The sequence below is a fragment of the Meles meles genome, chromosome 21, assembly GCF_922984935.1.
Source record: "Meles meles chromosome 21, mMelMel3.1 paternal haplotype, whole genome shotgun sequence".
Taxonomy (NCBI): Eukaryota; Metazoa; Chordata; class Mammalia; order Carnivora; family Mustelidae; genus Meles; species Meles meles.
The window spans coordinates 30,324,839-30,340,805 of NC_060086.1; the positions used below are offsets into that span (position 1 = coordinate 30,324,839).

The following is a 15,967-nucleotide window of genomic DNA, read 5'->3' on the forward strand; positions in this document are numbered from 1 at the left end:
TAATTATAGAGAACAAACTGATGGTTACAAGAGGGGAGGTGGGTGGGGTGATGGTGAAACAGGTAAAGGGGAGGAGTTCACTTGATGTGATGAGCCCTGGGTGATGTATGGAAAGGCTTAATCACTATATTGTACTCCTGAAATTAATATTACACTGTATGTTAACTTACTGGAATTTAAATAAAAACTTAAAAAAAAAGGCATTAGCCTCCATAAGCAAGTGCAAAAAAGATGTTTTTAAAACAGTCCAGTGAAGTATAACATATTGAAAGAAAAGTACACAAGCCATAGTATTTAGCTCAATGTATTTTCACAATGTGAACACCTTTGAATAACCAGCACCCCAAAAACATCGTTGGATTCGCTTCTCTCCAAAAGTAATTTCCATACTGTATTCTAACACCAAAGGTGAGTTTTTGCCACTTAAAAAGATATATAATGGAACAAAACAATGTGAAATTCATCCATATGATTACATGTAGCTATAGTTAGTTGATTTTTATTGTTGAACCTAGGATTCCCTCATGTGAGCATACCACCATTTTTATTTATCCATTTTTTAATTGTTGGACATTTGTGGTTATTTCTGTTTTTTTCCATTAAGAACCATGTTGCTTTTTTTTTTTTTTTTTTTTTTTTTTTGCTATGAACATTTTTGAGCTTGGTTTTTGGTTCACATGTCATACCTAGGAGTAAAATTGCTGGGTTATGAAATAAGCACTGTTCAGATTTAGTAGATTGTATTAAACAGTTTTCTAAAGTCCTTATATGAATGTAAACTCCCACTAGCAGTGTATGGGAGTTCCAGTTGCTCTGAATTTTCAACCACACTTGATATTGTTTGTCTTCTAGTGTTAGCCATTCTAGTGGATAAATAGTAGTGTCTCATAATGATCTTATTTTGCATTTACCTAATGACTAATAATGTTGAACATCTTTTCAACTGTCTATTGGCCATTTAGATATTTTTTCTTGGCAAAGTGACTGTTCAAGCCTTTTGTCCATTTTTTCTGTAGAGTTATTATTGATAATGACTTTTAGAAATTCTTTTATACTCTGGTTATGAGTCCCTTTTTAGTGATATGTGTTGTAACTGTCTTCTGCCGCTGTGAGGCTTACTTTTCCCTCTCTTAATGATATCTTTTTTTTTTCCCTAATGGTATCCTTTTATGCACACATGTTCTTAATTTTAATAAATCCAACTTATCAATCTTTTCCTTTTCCTTTAGGTTAGTGCTTTCTGTGGTCTGTCTAAGAAATCATTTCCTACCTGAAAATAATGAAGATACACTCCTGTTACCTTCTAAAAGCTTATTATTCTACCTTTTACACTCAGAGCTATAAACCATTTGGGATTTATTTTTATGTATGGCATGAGGCAGGAGTCAAGTTTTATTTTCTTTTTCCCATGTGGATATCCGGTTGACCCAGGACAATTCTTGAAAAGACTGATTTCCTCATGTCCTTTCATGGAATAAATCCAGTGTTTGTAGCTGCATGGGTCTGTTTCTAGATTCCTTCATTGGTTTATCTGTTTTCGTGCCAGCATTGTTGTCTTAATTCCTACCAGTATAATAAGTCTTAATTCCCAATATAACATGTGCTTCTATTTGATTGTTCTTTAAGATTGTCTTGGCTAGTCTTGACCCTTTGCATTTACATATCGGCTTCTCAATTTCCATGAAAACAGCAACTGGGAATTCAATGGGGGTTGTGTTCAAGATCTATAGATTAGGGGCGCCTGGGTGGCTCAGTGGGTTAAAGCCTCTGCCTTCGGTTCAGGTCATGATCCCAGGGTCCTGGGATCGAGCCCCGCATCAGGCTCTCTGCTCCGCAGGGAGCCTGCTTCCTCCTCTCTCTCTCTCTGCCTGCCTCTCTGCCTACTCGTGATCTCTGTCTGTCAAATAAATAAATAAAATCTTAAAAAAAAAAAAAGATCTATAGATTAGTTTGCAGAGAACTGACATTGGCTACAGCATGGAGTCCTCCAATCCATGACCATGGATTTATGGGTTTTAAAATTCTTATCATTTAAAAAAAATGTTATCAGTGATATTTTAGTGCCTTTCGTGTATCAGTCTTATGTCTCTTTTCCTAGACTTATTCCTAGGTATTTGATATTTTAAAATATTGTTGTAAATAGACTTTTTTATTGTCCAAATGTTTGCTAGTATATAAAAACACATTTGATGATTTTATATTTATCTTGATGGACTAGGTTTTTTTTTTAAATAAGATTTTATTTATTTATTTGTCAGAGGTAAAGTGAGCACACAAGCAGGGGGAGCGGAAGGCAGAGGGAGAAAAAGGCTCCCTGCTTAGCAGGGAGCCCAATTTGGACTCAATCCCAGGACCCTGGGATCATGACCTGAGTTGAAGGCAGATACTTAACTGACTGGACCACCCAAGTGTCTCTTGATGGCCTAGGTTTTGAAGCTTGTTTTTCTCTTGGGAGGTAGGTTGGGGTATATACCCCAGTGTGCTCTCTGAGCCTCCCAGATCACTGCACATGAGATGCAAGGTTGCCATATTGCACAACTCCAGGGAGCAGTATCCACACTGTAGTCCAGGAAGGCAACATTTACATAGAGCAGCATTGATTGATGCCCTGTGCACTGTCCAACCTTGACTACCCTGTCTGAAGTATATAAAAGGTGGCAGGCATTGATAGAGTTACCCTTCTCTGAACTGGAAAATGCCTCTCTTTAATGACTAGTCTATCCTTATTTTCCTCACTAAAAGGAAAGACTTTCCCTCCTTTAAGAAATTGAACAGCATCATATGAGTGTGCTCCCCGCTCCCCTTCTCTGTAGTCTAATTCTTCATATTAAGTTTTATAGCCAGTTACACTTCTCTCACCTCTGGGATCTAAAGTTAAGAAGTTGGTTCTTGACTTAGCAAGGAAGAATGGGAAGACAGTATTATGAAGGATGGGGAAGTGGGACATGATCTGGATAGGGCTGCTACATGCAGCTGTATAGTTTGTGCACTGCACAAATGCCCCTGGCCATAGGGATGAATTTGGAGGAAGAGGGCTGAAATCCAGTTCTTCTTTGATCGTCAAGCCGTGTTCCCTGGTATGGGGCTGCATCCATCCACAGGGGACATTTTCTCCTGATTCACCTGCTCAGATAGGTTACCTTTTTCCATTTATACAGAGCCATCTTCTAGGCTAGCAGATGCCTTGGTCTAGGCCTTGAAGGTTGGCCCATCTCTAAGATGACCATCAATGGCAGCATTTATCAGCTTCTCTTGGCACAGATTAGTGGTATTGCCAGCATGCTGACAAACTGTTTCTGGAGAACTCCATGCCCTCTTCTACCCTTTCTGTTCGCCTTTTATTGATTCTTCTCTCCTGCCTTTTTAAGCCTGAGCCAGGAACCCTCCTGTTATTAAAAGTAGTCCCAGTTGCCCATACCTTTCATTTTCTTTGAATTACATTAATTGCCTGACAGCTAAAAAGTGAGCTGGTATTTTCAGATTTCAGCTGCTGGTCGGCAAGAAATATTTACCAGCTCCTGCAGATTTATAAAGATGCCACAGAGATGCCTGGAGACTAACAATCAGAAAATACAGCAGCAAAACAACACGATTTTTCAAGGTTAAATGCTCAGAATGCTAAAAAGAAATTGTCCATAAAGCAAAATAGGGATTCGGAAGCAGGCAGCCTGTACCCTGGACAAAAGAAAGGAGCCGGAGGTTTAAAATAAGATTTCACAGCTTCACAATAATTATGAATTTAATAAGGGGAGCTTTATTTTTAATTTAGTTCCAGTCTGGCAGCCCATCTCCTCCCTCCCTTCCCCTCTCTCTGCGGCATGGTAATGCTCTTTAATGTGGCCCTAAGGCTGAGGTCACAGTGAGAGTGAGGAAACACCTCCAGCTGTAAGACTTTCTGACGAAGAAGTATTTAGACAGATAATGTTCCTGCCCCTCTGCAGGCAGATGGGACTAACTCCCACTGGCTTTACTCCCTCCTGGCAGTCAGAAATGTCTCTTGCTATGTAGGAAGACAGTAGGTTCTGAAAATTCCAACACAGGAAGATTTTTTCCCTCCTGATAGGACCCCAGGCTTTATCTCCTAATCTTCAGGAGCACAGTAATAAAACGCAGCTGAGGACACCAAAAATGGACATAGACCGCCTCCCCCAGGCCAACACCGCTCCAGTGCTTACCTACCCGCCCCCCCACCCCCCCAAACAGGGTTATTCAAATGTGGCTGGTGAAGGGCCACAGATTTTCCAAGAAACGCTTTTTCACAGAGTAACTTTTAGTGTGATCTGTTTTCAGGGCCAAATATATTTATGTGTTTGTTGTTCATTTGTCCATTCACCGATTCAGCCAATATTTATCAAGATCCTTTTTTTGAGGTGCTCTCTTTTTTTTTAATAGAGGTTAAATGAAATGAATTTAGCACAAAGTGAATCAACCTAAAACGAACAGATCAGTGGCGTTGAGTCCATCCACAATATTGTGCAACCATCACCTCCCTCTGTTTCCAAGACATTTCATTCCCCAAATAAAAATCCATATCCACTCAGCAGTGACTATCGCCAGCCTCTGGTCACTACCAGTTTGCTTTCTGTCTCTAAGGGTGTATCTATTCTGGATATTTTGTATAAATGAAATCATACAACATGAGACCTTTTGTGTCTGGCTTCTTACATTTTGCATAAATGTTTTGAAGTTATCTACAGTGTAACATGTATCAATGCTTCATTCTTTTTTTATGGCCAAATAATACTCCATTTTATGTATATATCACGGTTTGTTTACTCATCCATCTGTTGATGGGCATTTGAGTTGTTTCTACCTTTTGTGCTCTTTTTTAAAAAAAATATTTTATTTATTTGACATAGAGAAATCACAACTAGGCAGAGAGGCAGGCAGAGAGAGAGGAGGAAGCAGGCTCCCTGCGGAGCAGAGAGCCCGATGCGAGGCTCGATCCCAGGACCCTGAGATCATGATCTGAGCCGAAGGCAGAGGCTTTAACCCACTGAGCCACCCAGGCGCCCCTACCTTTTGTGCTCTTTTGAATGGTGCTGCTATGAACCTTCCTGTACCATTTGTTCAGCTGTCCATTTTCAGTTCTTTGGGCAGTGGAACTGCTAGGTCATTTGGGCAATTTTATGTTAAGTTTGCTGAGAAACTGCCACAGAGCTTTCCACAGGGCTGCACCATTTTACATTCCCATTTCAAATGCTCTTTTACATGCATATATAAAGATTTTATTTATTTATTTGACTAACAGAGATCACAAGTAGGCAGAGAGGCAGGCAGAGAGAGAGGAGGAAGCAGGCTCCCTGCAGAGCAGAGAGCCCGATGCGGGACTTGATCCCAGGACCCTGGGATCATGACCTGAGCCGAAGGCAGAGCCTTTAACCCACTGAGCCACCCAGGTGCCCCATGCTTAGATATATTAGTGAATAGAACTGGCCTTTACATTCTTGCTGGGGGTGGTAGACAATGAAGCATAAACAGAAAAAAATAAATGTGTACAATATAGAAAGTGATCTCTTTTAGGCAAAGATAATGAAAGCAAAACCAGGGCAGGGTAAGGGGGACTGGGAGTGTGGTGCAGCAGTGGACATGGGTTAAAATTTTAAATAGATGCTCATGACAGCCTTCACTGAGAAGTGGGGATTGGAACAAAGCCTTGAGGGAGGTGAAAGAATGAGCCAAGTGGGTATCTGAGGGAAGAGTATCACAGGCAGAGGAAGCAGCAAATGCAAAGGCCCCGGGGTCCCTGGCTTGTTTGCAGAACAAGAAGAAGGCCATTGTGGCTGGAACTGAGGAGGGGGAACTGAGGAGGGGCTGAGGAGAGGGGTAAGAGAAGAAATTGGGAAGGTAATGGGTGGCAAGATCACATTGAGCCTCACAGGCCATTTTAAGGACGTTGACTTTTAACTGAGTGATATGAGAGCCACGGGAAGGTCTTGACCATAGTACTAATGTTTCAAGAGGGGACATGGGAATTGTCTGGGCAAGAGTTGGTGGTGGATCATACCAGAGTGAAAACAGTGGAGGTGGAGAGAAGTGGTCAAATTTTGGGTGTAGTTTGAAGATAGAACCAATGAGATTTCTTTATGAATCGGATGAGGATTATGTGTGGGAATGACAGGAGTCATGGACAATGGAAGCATTTGGCATCAGCAACTGAAAGGAAGGGATTGTTGCCATCTAGTATGGGACAGGGTATGGATAGGATGGGGTTTCGGGGGGCGGGGAAGAAACTCAGTTTTGGACATACTGTGTTTGAGATGCATCATCAACACTAGATGTCTACTAGATTTTGGTCTTTGTGTTTGTTCTGGAGGACAGAGCTGAAAGAGAGGGGGCTGGAATGGTTGGAATTTAGCATAGCAGCACCTCCAGATAGAGGTAGTATCTTGCTCCACTGTGATTTCGGGGGTAGCCCTTTATAAGGGGTCCAGAGAAATTTCTGCAACAGCTGGTTTTGCTTGGTGAGAATTATGAGTGGTAGAGATGGAGGCACAATGAAGGACATAGGTCCTTCTAAAGGGGACTCAGTTCCAGCTCATTTTTTTCTATGTGAGAACCCAGGCTTAGTGTTGTTAGATCTTCAGCTTTTTCAAGGAGAACTGAAAGTTTGGATTCTTAAGTGAAGTCTCCAAATTAAAACAAAAACAAAAACCAATAAGCAAAAAAAAAAAAAAATGAGCTAACCAACAGATGTTGTTTTTGTCAGTTAAAGATATTTGAATATGAACTATATGTCATGATATTATAGAATTATTTTGTATTTCCTTGAGTGTGATAATGGCATAGTAGATATGTTGGAGAATGTACTTACTGTAAAGAAATTCACACTGAAATATTCCAGAGTGAAGTGTTCTGTTGTCTGTATTTTATTTCCAAATAGTTCAGAAAAAAAAAGTGTGTGTATGTTTCAGGTATATCTGAAGAGTAATCATACTGTTATTTGAACTTTTCTTTAGACTTGAGAATTTTCAAAATAGGAAGTCAGATGAGGTGTGGAGGGGGGAAACATAGCCAAATAAGAATTTTACAAGCAGGGGCTGACCTCTAGGGGTTGCCAATTTCAACCTCTGCCCTAATAAAATATTTTCATATTGTATTATTTTGTTATAGAAATAACCTTATTATATATATGCATTTTATACATCCTCAGGACTGTCCATGTCCCCAAGATAGAGAACGTATCTTTTTCCTCAAATAACTTTGGCCTCGGTTAGATAGGAGGAGTTCAAAAGCCAAATAGTTGTTCCTTGTAATAATTATACAAATTATGCCCCACCAGGAGAAAAGGAGCTTAATCACTGTGGATTCCTACAAAATGATGGGAATGAGATTCATAATACCTCCTCACAGGGAAGACACCATCTTGAAAGTTTCCTGTGAGGAGTTTGTTAAATGACACACAACAGAAATACAAGACACATGCCTTCCTCAATCTCCTTTACCATCCTTTGTCTTCATAAATGATTCCTGAAGTTGCTTTTAGATCTATGATTTAATTACTCAGAGTTTAGGATCCACATAATGGGTAAAGATATTTCTTTTTAGGACCTGGGACAGCGCTCAACATATGACAGTCGCTCTGTAGATAATGGTTGAAAGAATGAACTGTTTATCCTCTTATGTCCATTGCTAGACAAGGGACTCTGCATTTTACATCACATCTGTTATTTATTGGGGAGGGGTTTGTGCGAGATTTCCTGTATGAGTTTGGGACATGTTGAGAGATTTTATTTTTGGTGTTCAGTCTTAGGCGCTTATTCCCCCAGGGGTCACAGGACTGGTTCGTCTTCAGGAATATAAAAAAGCAATGTTCAGTTTTCAAGTTGTTCATAGATCTGCTCCCAGAATTATCATTTTTTATCTGCCGACTTTTGTTTCCCCCTGAGTTCAAAGGAAGTGCTTTACCTTAGAAATGATTCACTACTTCTGGGCCACCAAGGGCTTTGAAAGCCACACAATAGAAGTTCCATTTCAAATCCCCCCATTTATAATCATGGAGGAAGGCTGGGTGTTGTCGTGGGGGTTATCAATGATTTCACAAAACTCAACCTTTGTTCCTCATGTGTCCATTTTTCAAAAACTTACTACTCAAATCTCTGAGAGTTGTTGCCCCCGAGGAAACATTTATCTTTGCTTTGACGTTTTTTGCACTGTATCCCTTTTCAGTTCTCCTTTCTAACGTGGGATAAATGGCTCTGTGGGGTTTGGAATGAAGAGTTACATCTTGCAGTATGTTTGGGAGTGTGTAGAAACACTGTTTCCCTCCCCATACCTTGGCTCAGAAGATGGGGGAACAATCAGTAGAGACAGATGGGTGTGGGCGATTTTATGCATTGAATTGTGATCCCGTCATTCATATGTTGAACCTCTATCCCCACAACCCTTCAGAACGTGATCTTATTTGGAGATAGGGTTTTTGTACCTGTAATCAGTTATGATGTGGTCATATTGGAGTAGAGTGGAATAATTCAATATAACCAGTAATATAGGTCAGTCCCTGCTTGTAAAATTCTTATTTGGCTATGTTTCCCCCCTCCACACCTCATCTGACTTCCCATCTTGAAAATTCTCAAGTCGAAAGAAAAGTTCAAATAATAGTATAATTACTCTTCAGATATACCTGACACACACACACACTATTCTTTCCTGAACTATTTGGAAATCAAATAAATAAAATAAAATAAATAAAATTAAAAGGGGGAATTTGGAGACAGGCATGCATGCAGGGAGAATGCTGTGGGAAGATAAAGGCAGAGATCCACTATTAAGGAATGCCAAAGATTGCCAGCAGGCCATCAGAAGTGAGGAGAGAGGCATGGAACAGATTCCAGCCTCAGAAGGATCCAGCCCTTCTGACATTTGGATCTCAGGCTTCCGGCCTTCAGAATTGTGAGACAACGCATTTCTGTTGCCCGTGTCAGCCAGTTTGTGGTCTTGTGTTATGGCAACCACAAGAAACTCAAGCAGGTGAAGCGCTTGTGACATTTGCTAAGGGTCTGTATTTGCTTGGAAGACAATATAGTATAGTGGTTAAATAATTGCATTTTTAGGACCAGACCCCTGAAGTTCCAATTCCTAGCTAGGTAATCTGGGAGAATTACTTAGCATTTCTGGACTTCCAGTTTCCTCAGGGTAAAATAGAGACTAATAGAGATTTAGACCTGATCAGACCATCCTATGGCGTAAATGAGATAATGTATGTAGGGCATTAAACCAAATGTCTATCACATAGTAAGCACCTGCTGGGGGATAGTTATTATTATGGTTATTATTAGTGATAATTGGCAACATTTACTGAGTCCAAAAGAGACCTCTGCTACCTGGAATTTTTTTTTTTTTTCCCACGTCAGATGGGTAATGTGCCTAGGTCGTAACAAGGTTTAAGGGGTGGCACATATCACATAAAAGCGTGAAGACCCAATCATCATGCTTATGAACTACAAAAGGATCCTACCTGGAATTTTTTTTAAAAGATTTTATTTATTTGACAGACAGATAACAAGTAGGCAGAGAGGCAGGCAGTGAAAGAGGAGGAAGCAGGATCCCCGCTGAGCAGAGAGCCCGATGTGGGGCTCGATGCTAGGACCCTGAGATCATGACCTGAGCCGAAGGCAGAGGCTTAACCCACTGAGCCACCCAGGTGCCCTTGCTACCTGGAGTTTTTATATATCTCCTTGGATCACACTTAGTCAATGACTGCAACTTCCCCTGTTTGACCCCTGCTCTAAAGGCTAATGGTTTGGGGCCCTATTCCCATCTCTCTTCCCTTTCAGGGATTTAATCTCCCCCTGTCAGACAGGGCTTGTAATTGACACACAAGAAGATCCACCTACTACTTCAACAAGTGAAAGTAAGATGGTTCTAGAACCTGGGTGAGAATTTGGAGTGGCTAGTTACCAGGATCACGTGTCCATTCACATTCAAACCAGGCGTATATATTTAAAACCAGTGGCCCTTAATGCAGAATCTGATTCAGAATGGGTTATTTTTGTCTGTCTCCTGTGAGCAAGGGAAGGGATGCAGGGGAAGGGATCCAGCATAATATCATTCCAGAACAACTCACACTTATTGAAATACAGACCAGGTGCATGCGTTTTATAGATAAGGAAACTGAGGCACAGAAAGATTAAGAAACTTGCTCTAGGCGACATGTAGGTAATGCCAGAATTAGGATTTGAACCCATCTCTCTCACAGTGCAAAGCCTGTGTTCTTATGAGCCGCTGCCTCAGCAGTGCCAGGAATCGGGAGCCCTCGAGGTACAGATCTGAAATGGATTGTGACCCAGGCATAGAGGAAACCCGATTATTGCATAGAATGCTGGCACATTAAAAAAAAAAAAAAGACAACCCCAACCAAAAACTTGCCATGAATTGATGGCTGGAGCAAAATGAGCATCTTCCTTCCCAATGTCTAAATTCAGTGACTGCACCTGAAATTTGTTTTAATCTTACATTTGTCTTGAAGCCATTAATCTTGCCAGGCATTATGGTGCAGGTGCATTTTGCCAAGTGGCTCCTCAGGAGCATTTTATTATGATAAAAATCACAAGTGTCTGGGGCACCTGGGTGGCTCAGTGGGTTAAAGCCTCTGCCTTAGGCTCAGGTCATGATCCCAGGGTCCTGGGATCGAGTCCTGCATCAGGCTCTCTGCTCAGCAGGGAGCCTGCTTCCCTTCCTCTCTCTCTGCATACTTGTAATCTCTGCCAAATAAATAAATAAAATCTTTAAAAAAAATCACGAGTCTGACCCCAGTCTTTTTTATTTGGTGTATTCTCCATTGTTTCCTGTGATAGGCAATATTTCTGTAGTTCACCCACCTCCTCAATCCTGGTTTGTTTAGGGAGAGAATATTAATTAGCGATGCTGAGGGGACCGTGAGCTGCAAATTAAATTTTGATAATGGAATTCCTTCGACTTTCTTTGCTCCCTAAGGCATTCTCTGTTTAAGTAGTCCAATTGAATGTAATTATCAACCTAAGAATAATAATAATAATTAGTGTTTTTTCCTACTTTAGTCATTACTCATGGAAAACTGCAAGCTCCTGTCCATCTGTTGGCCTCAGTTCAAAGTGGAAAATAGAGTCTCATTTTATGTTTTCTTTTTCTCCATCATTTTTGCTTTGCTCAACTCATTCTAAGCCTGATGGCTAGACCCTTATAATGGACCTTATTGGACTTTGGGGGAAAATTAAGAAGATCCTTATTGCTATTTGAAAGGGAAGTCTGTCCCAAGTGGAAATCCTAGAATAGGCTAACTTGTCTTTTCCACTAGAGATTGTCTTGAAGCTCTATTTGTGTACTCTAAACCAAGATTTTTACAAAGCCTCTCCTGGTTTCCAGTGTCTATCTCCTAGTCCATCATCTGGACACACTGAGCTGCACATTTCCAAAAAAGCAAGTCAGGTTTTCCAGCTTTGCTGAAAAACCTTGATAGGCTTCCTCCTGCCTTTAGGATAAAATTCAAATTTTTTCTCACACTCTAATGTTGTGACTCCTGTCTGCTGCCCAGCCTTACTCCTCCTCACTCCATCCCCCTCCCTAGTCCAATCATATTAGGCGTCTTGGTTTTTTGTTTTTTTTTTTACAGAGAGAGAGATCACAAGCAGGCAGAGAGGGAGGCAGAGAGAGACAGGGAAGCAGACTCCCTGCTGAGCAGAGAGCCCGACATGGGGCTCAATCCCAGGACCCTGGGATCATGACCTGAGCTGAAGGCAGAGGCTCAACCCACTGAGCCACCCAGGCACCCAGGCCTCTTGGTTTTGCAGAAGGAGTAAGCCATCTCCTCTCCGGCCTTAGCACGTGCTGTGAATCGAACAGTCTTTCCTTCCCAATTCAAGACTTGATGTAGGCACCAGGTCCTCCTAAAAGCTCTCCTGTCTTCACAGGGAAGTGAGGTGCCTAAGGTTAATTTTAGGGCAGGGTAAGACCGCACACTCACAGATCTTGATGGGACTTTGCCTAAACCTCATGCATCCCCAGGAATTTTGTAACATAGCTTAAGATTCTCCAGGCCAAAGAGACACATGAAAAAGTGCTCAACATAACTTGGCATCAGGGAAATACAAATTAAAGTTACAGTGAGATACCACCTCACACCAGTCAGAATGGCTAAAATGAACAAGTCAGGAAATGGCAGATGCTGGCGAGGATGCGGAGGAAGGGGAGCCCTCCTGCACTGTTGGTGGGAATGCAAGCTGGTGCAGCCACTCTGGAAAACAGCATGGAGGTTCCTCAAAAAGTTTAAAAGAGAGTTACCCTATGACCCCACAATTGCACTGCTTGGTATTTACCCTAAAGGTACAAATGTAGTGATCCGAAGGGGCACGTGCACCTGAATGTTTATAGCAGCAATGTCTACAATAGCCAAACTATGGAAAGAACCTAGATGTCCATCAACAGATGAATGCATATGAGAAGACATGGTATGTGTATAAACACACACACACACACACACACACACACACACACACACACACTGGAATATTATGCAGCCTTCAAAAACCAAAATCTTACCATTTGCAATGACATGGATGGAACTAGAGGGTATTAGGCTGAGCGAAATAAGTCAATCAGAGAAAGATAATTATCATATGATCTCACTGTTAGGTGGAACTTGAGAATCATAGCGGAAGGGAGAAAAATGAAACAAGACAAAACCAGAGAGGGAGGTAAACCATAAGAGACTCTTAATCTCAGGAAACAAACTGAGGGTTGCTGGAGTGGAGGGTGGTGGTGGGGATGTGGGTGGCTGGGTGATGGACACTGGGGAGGGTACCGGCTATGGTGAGTGTTATGAATTGTTAAAAAAAAAAAAGATTCTCCAGGCCAACCATCCTTCTTAATTTCCATTATCCTGGAATCATAGCATCCTCTAATATAAGGGGTGTCATACCCCTTATGGAAGGCTCCACCCCTCTTAATGCCCACTGTGCCCCCATCATAATGCTTCCTGTTGAACTGTCATTATTTCACGTGTCTGGCCCCTTGACTACGTACAACATGGCTGGGGTCTGTTTTGTGCTTTGTTATATTCTCAGCCCTTAGCCCAGTGTCTGGTGCCCTCTTGGCACTTAAGATTCGTCTGCTTGAGTGAAGCCTGTTTGTCAGAATATCGGATCTGATGCAGTTTTATTTAATGCTTAAAGAAGACACAGTAGATGGGGTAGCATATGGGGAAAAAAAAATCAAGTCAAGTAGCTGTGTGGAGAGTGCGTTTGAGTTCAGAATCTTGATCTAGAAGAAGGGTTTGCAAAGTACAGCCCTGGGGGCTGAGTGCAGCCCACTGCCCAATTTTATAAATGTTTTATTGGGATAATGCCATGCCTGTTGAATTGCATGTTGTCATTGGCTCTTCTGTGCTGCAGTGGCAGAATTAAATCGCCGTGACCAAGACCACACGGCCCCCAAAGCCTCAACTGTTTACCATCTGGATCTTTACAGAAAAAGTTTGCTGACTCCTGGCCTTGAATGCCACTCCCCAAACATCCATTCCTTTAACAAAGACTTATTGAGAACTTACTGTGTGTCAGGGACTCTTCTAGTGAGCTGCACAGGGAGACTTCTTTCACTCAGGGAACTCACGGTGCAGGGGAGAGTAGGAAATAAGCAAATAAACAAGCTGACGGACCTGCCCAAGTGCTCGTGTGATACTGAGACGGGCTGAGATGATGCAGGGGCCGGTGGCTCAGCTACTTCAGAAGAGCACCCGGGGCTAAGATCCAGCTGAGGAGAAGACCCAGCACGGGTAGCAGAGGCAAATGGACAAAACCCTGCAGGACAACACATTTGTCCTGGTACAGAAACACAGCAGCAGGATGTGTGGGGCCTGAGGGCAGTGACTGAGGAGCGGGAGGCCCGGGATGATTTTGGGGAGACAGGTGGGCAGGGCCAGACCATGCTGGACCTCATGTGGTCCTGGGAGAGGAGCTGGGGCTTTATTCCTAGTGTGATGGAAACCCAGTGGAGAGTTTTCAGCAGAGGAGTGACAAGATCAGCCTAACTGGTTGCTGTTGGAAAGACGGTTCTGCCGTTTGACCACTGCCTTCGTAACGTGGCTTCGGAGACTCAGCCACTGCCTGTGTTGTTACGTGAAGGCAGATCTGACAGCGGCCAACCTGGTAGCGGATGTTCTGTTCCGGGTGCCATATATGGTGCCGTACATCAAACCCGTTGAGTTTCTGCTTCTGAGACCCCCCAAGGCAGCCCAGCCCTCACCCTCAGTGGCCCCACATTAGGTTGGCCAGACAGGGTTGATTGGGGTTACGGACAATGCAGCAGCCGTCAAAATTCTGCCTGGATTCTTTTCCACAAGCAGCAAGCTGCAGGACTCGTTGCAGGAAGGACTCGCAGGGTTGAGGGATGCGCCAGACTTGTTGGCACCTGCAGCCTGTCCTTGTTCTGGTTGTTTGAATGATGGCTGGTGAAGGGGGAAGGAGGTAGGTCTGTGGGCATTCCTCTCTCACTTCTTCCCCCCAGCAACTGCGCCGCACCCCGAGAGGATGTCCAGAGCTCTTCATTCTTCTGGCCTTAGGAGGCAAGAAGGAAACTAATATCCATTGAGCAGCAACTTGGGGCTGGTTAGTTATTGTTGGTAGTTACTGATTTTCTTTCTTCTTTCTTTCTCTCTCTCTCCCTTCCTTTCTTCCTTCCATCCATCCGTCTAGCCATCCATCCATCATTTTCCAAGAACTTTATTGAATGCTTTCACATGCCAGACACTGTTTTGAGCCCAGAGGAAAGGCAGTAAACACAACAGACAAAGTCTGTAACTCTCTTGGCACTGATCTCTGACAGAGAAGACGGACACTAAAAAAAATGGCAATGAATTAGGTGAATCGCTCCTAGGATGAAAAATGAAGTGTGATGGGATGGAGAGAGAGTGTGGACTATTTTCTATATGAAAGGGACTGGTCAGGGAAAGCTTCTTTGAAAAGGGGATATTTGAGCAGGAAATTGAAGGAAATAAGGAGGGAGGCACCAAACTTTCTGTGGATGTAGGTCATTTTTATGCCTTCTTAGAGAAAAACCTGCCGAGGGTTGGAGGAATTCAGTGGCTCTCCTGAGGTCAGAAGACAGGGGCCACTGTAGCAGCAGCAAGAACAGAAAATCTATTAGGTGTTCCATGTTGGGCACTGGATTAAACATTTTTTTAAAATATTTTGTTTATTTAACAGAGAGAAATCACAACTAGGCAGAGAGGCAGGCAGAGAGAGAGGAGGAAGCAGGCTCCCTGCGGAGCAGAGAGCCCGATGCGGGGCTCGATCCCAGGACCCTGAGATCATGACCTGAGCCGAAGGCAGAGGCTTTAACCCACTGAGCCACCCAGGTGCCCCTGGATTAAACATTTTATTTCTAGCATCTCACTTAATCCTCGCAACAAACCTGTGAGGTAGAGATAATTATTATTATCCCATTTTAGAGATGATACTGAAGGTCAGAGAGGTTCTCTGTAACTCAGCCAAGATCATAAAGCTAATACGTGAGAGGCTGAGATTCTCACCCAGGTTCACTGGTCTCTAGGACCCTGCATCCCTTCCCAGACCACAGCTGATGAAGCTGAAATTTAGAGTGAAGTCTCTTTCTGAATACCTCTCTTTTCCAATAGGCTGGTGCTACTTCAGACCTTCGATGGAAAGCTCAGTCCTCTGATTAGCCCCCTGGCATGGGGCCAGATAGTTAGGTATTGAAAGCTTCTAGGGTGATGGGAGATTGAGGACCACATGTCCTATCATCACTGATTTGCACAGAGACCTCTCTGTGACCAAATGTCGTGAGCCAAGAGCTTGGGTGTCCAATGAACGTTGATAGAGACCTAAATTTCTCTTCGAAAGGAATGGGCAGTGCAGCTCTATTGGCTTGAGAAAACATTTACTCACTACTTACTACAAACATGGGATAGAGTTGTATGAAGGTGTATAAGGCTGTTAGCAAGAATGCATTTGATCTGCTGAGTTACAGACTCCAT

The 15,967-nt window shown here is 42.7% G+C and overlaps 1 non-coding gene across 1 annotated transcript; it reads right to left on the reverse strand.

The window, feature by feature from the left end:
• Positions 1 to 9,347: 9,347 nt before the first annotated feature.
• On the reverse strand, positions 9,348 to 9,452 carry LOC123934283. The gene has a single exon (XR_006816766.1). It is a non-coding gene; the product is annotated as a small nucleolar RNA U13 (small nucleolar RNA).
• Between the last annotated feature and the right edge of the window lie 6,515 nt (positions 9,453 to 15,967).